Below are 3,843 nucleotides of genomic sequence, written 5' to 3'. Positions count from 1 at the left end.
CCGCCTCGTACACCTCGGGGTCGAGCATTTGCAACTCTGGGGGTGGCCCTCTCGCCCCCGCCCCGGGATCTCATCAGGATCCTCGGCTCCCGCTCCAAAGCCAGCTCGCGGGCTCGGCCCTGCCCCCACGGCAGACAATAGGGGAGCTGAGAGCGCCCGCTGCGCGCGAGCAGGCACCTGAGCCCCCGAGAGAGGGGTGCTTTGCTTAGTCCCTGTCCCAGGTGCCCTCCTCACCACCTTGAGCCGAAATTCTTGGTCAGTGGCTAGTCCATTGGGAAGCTTTTTTTGACATCAGAAATAAGGATGGTGGAAAGGAAAGAAGTCAAGACCAGACACCGACTCCCTTTCTAGTTACACAAAGAAGAGCGCGTATGGTTGTGTCTGCTCTTGGTAATGGCTTTCCTCCGGGTTAGAGCCACAGGCAAACACTACTAGCTTTCGTCTTAGTTTGCCACGAATATTTTGCACGAAATCCATAGTGGATTATGTTAGCGCAAACATTATATCCATATACTTGTCCTTGTTATACAGAAATTGATGGGACATTTCTGTTACACAAAGAAGAGCGCGTATGGTTGTGTCTGCTCTTGGTAATGGCTTTCCTCCGGGTTAGAGCCACAGGCAAACACTACTAGCTTTCGTCTTAGTTTGCCACGAATATTTTGCACGAAATCCATAGTGGATTATGTTAGCGCAAACATTATATCCATATACTTGTCCTTGTTATACAGAAATTGATGGGACATTTCTCCCCCCCCCCCCCCCATTCATTTAATGATCCACATCACCCCTTGACAATGTGGACTGAGTGACCACACTGATGCATAAAGAAAATGAATGACATTAACCCTTATGAATTTTTCTGCCTTATCTGTTTTCTGTGGTTCTAGGACACTGATTTATTTTAAGTAGAACTCTTGTGTTTTAAGCAGGTTTTTATTGAAGAAAAATCTTCAAAGTATCCAGCAAAGTCTTTAATTTAGCAAGTAGAATAACTCAAGAAATATGTGCACTGCTAAATTTCTTCCCTGTTAATCATTTTCCTGGCTTTAAATAATTATTTAGTTGAGTGTTCTTCGTGGATTGAAATTTCATGTAAATTATAGATGTGCTGAAATTCCTAAGTTTAAAGCTCCATGAGGACAAGCATCTGTTTTATTTACCTTTGTATGCTCTGGAGTCCATTTAACATGACTCAACAATTTCCAGAGGATTCCAGAAGTTTAACAACCCTTGTTAGAAAAACAAAACTTACTAATAACTACAATAAAGCTTGGATATCTTTAATGAGCTCAATGGAAAGCTAAACATTTTCCAGACTAGTGGCCTTAATCAGATATCCTTATTCATTATACCTTTACCTAATTATATTTCAAATGTGGTAGATTTACAGACTTGGCATTAACTATCTTTACAGTTCAACAGGAACATTGAAGGGGCTAGTATTGGATATTGCAAAGCTAAGACAATGCACCTTGAAATTTCCTATTTAGTGTAAATTAGCTTTAAAACATACTGAAAGTAATAATGTCATAACCATATCAGATGGTAAACTCAAATCAAGATGACTCCTAAAATGTCTCCTAGATATGGTGTTATAGAAGGTGTCACCTTTAAGCTGCACAAAATGTCAAGTTCACTAAATAAGACAGTTTACTTCAAAGAAGAAAGTTAGTGCTACTTGGCTCCTGGAGGCAACATAATGACCTGTAGCTTGCCCAAACACCCCCGCCCTCCTACCACCTTAAAAATAGGAAAGCAAGGCTTTAGTGAAAAGTTCCTTTCTATGGTCTTTCAAGAATGAAAAGCTCCAACAACTTGCTTTGGACCAAGTTAAAGAGATTATCTCCCTTTTTCATTACAACTGTGTCTTTCAATGAATTGAAGGATAAGATCAAAGTGCATTCATATTCATGTGAATTATCACTATTGACTTGAATAATGATGGATTTCATTGTTTTATTCAATCTGAAACCAGAAATGCTGCTGCTTTTGAGTCTCCACCCCTAAGGCTGTAGAATTTCTTCTAAGAGGACTCAAAAGCCAAGCAATTAGGTTTGACAACCACGTCATTTCCATAATGTACTTCCGTACAGAGGACCTTTTATTGGAATTGGTTACATTTCTATAGAATTTTATCACGTAATTTTTTACTCCTTTCCAACCTCCTGAACAAAACTCCAAAGTTCAATGAACTCACTTCCAAAATACAGAAGTATATATTGTACTGGGAAAAATAGAGTAATGTTTAGAAAGCATCTAGCTGTTCATGAATCAGAAAATTAATGTTATCAGTAATTAACTCAGGAGAGTATTTTTGCTTTGAACATGATTCATTACAGTTTTTCTAGTGTAACTGAAGAACTCAGAGTAAGCTTGGGGAAATGTGTTTACCAGCTGTTTCTTTCTAAATATGCCTCATCACAATTTTCTTAAAATATTTTCACATGGGTTCTCTTCAGACTACCCCATCATCTTCTAAGGAGAAAGAGGTTATGTGATCCAGTGGACCTCACTCACTTTTATCAAATGACCATTCTACTCAAATTGCTCACATTTTAAAATTCTTGTCACTTTGGAGAACACTTTTAAGAAAATTTATTACAATAAAGTAAGTTTACAATAGAATAATAAGAACAACCTTTAAAATACTTAAAAAGATGCATTTTTATGAACTTTAATATACACAAGTCATATAGGCTCTCTAACCTTAGAGACTCTAGTGCAACACAAGTCTAGTATGTTGTAATGGTCTGCAATGGGTTCTGGGACTATCCTTTTTTTGGAAAGATAATTGATGCCAGTTATTTGTAGCAATCTTAAACATTTGCCATACATTTAAAGCATTAAGCATCACATTAAAAAAAATAACGTTTTTCTCCATCTGTGCTACAAGAAGTCTGTATTCCTACTGTCCTCATTTGGTGTACTCTTTAACCAAAGAGTTGGTAAGTTTATTTCTCTTTGGGATTTGATCATAAACATACTGGCATTATTTGAATAGTTCCAAGTGTATTTGTAAACTTCTAAGACATTTACTTATAATTAAAATAAGCAACTATGTATTATTTCACGGGGGTTGGGGTGGGGAGGGAACACTCCTAGAATAAATACCCTTTCTTTATAATCCATTTCCTATCTTACTAAAGGGAAAGGTATCAGTATTTTTTTCTTATAGATGGTCATTAGTATTTTCTTATATTTTAACATATAAGACACTTTATTCTGAACTTTAAAAAATAATTATGGGAAAATGTTGGAGTAGGAGGGAAAGTAATTCAGCTTTAGCAGCATTCAGATGTTTCCTCCGAAATATCAAAAAATAAAATGACAGGAGTTGCAAATTGCAGAGCAAGTATCTCCTCTTAAAGAATGAGCTGCTGTGCACCCACGTCTTCCAATCTCGCCTGCATGTTAGCTCACTTTAGACTGATAATCTCTGTCGGGTATACAGAGTGGGTAGTCTATGCTATTTTTGTGAAAGCAGAACCTTTGAACGCCTTCTCTCTGTACTTTTGCATTATTTCCTAGGCATCAGAGCATTCAGTCAATTGTTCTTCCGAGTAATTAATGAGCAATAAGTTTTGGCTTGGGACTTGATAACGCGAAATGACTTAAAAAAATTTTTTTGAGGCTCGCACATGCGCAGTGAGATACAGCTTTTTCTTTTTTTAAGTAAGCTTTTGGCTCTTCACCCCGCCTCTGGGATCCCTTCTGCGCGCGAGGTCTAGGGAGCGGGCTGATGCCAGTCGGTGCCGGGTTCCCTCACCCACTCGGGCGAAGCGCGTAGGAGACCCCCCCTCCTTCCCTCCCGCCCCCCAGGACCCCGGGTCCCCAGGGCAG

This window comes from Myotis brandtii, unplaced genomic scaffold (assembly GCF_000412655.1).
Source record: "Myotis brandtii unplaced genomic scaffold, ASM41265v1 scaffold215, whole genome shotgun sequence".
NCBI lineage: Eukaryota > Metazoa > Chordata > Mammalia > Chiroptera > Vespertilionidae > Myotis > Myotis brandtii.
The sequence above is the reverse complement of the archived record's forward strand: the minus strand, read 5'-3'. Positions refer to the sequence as shown.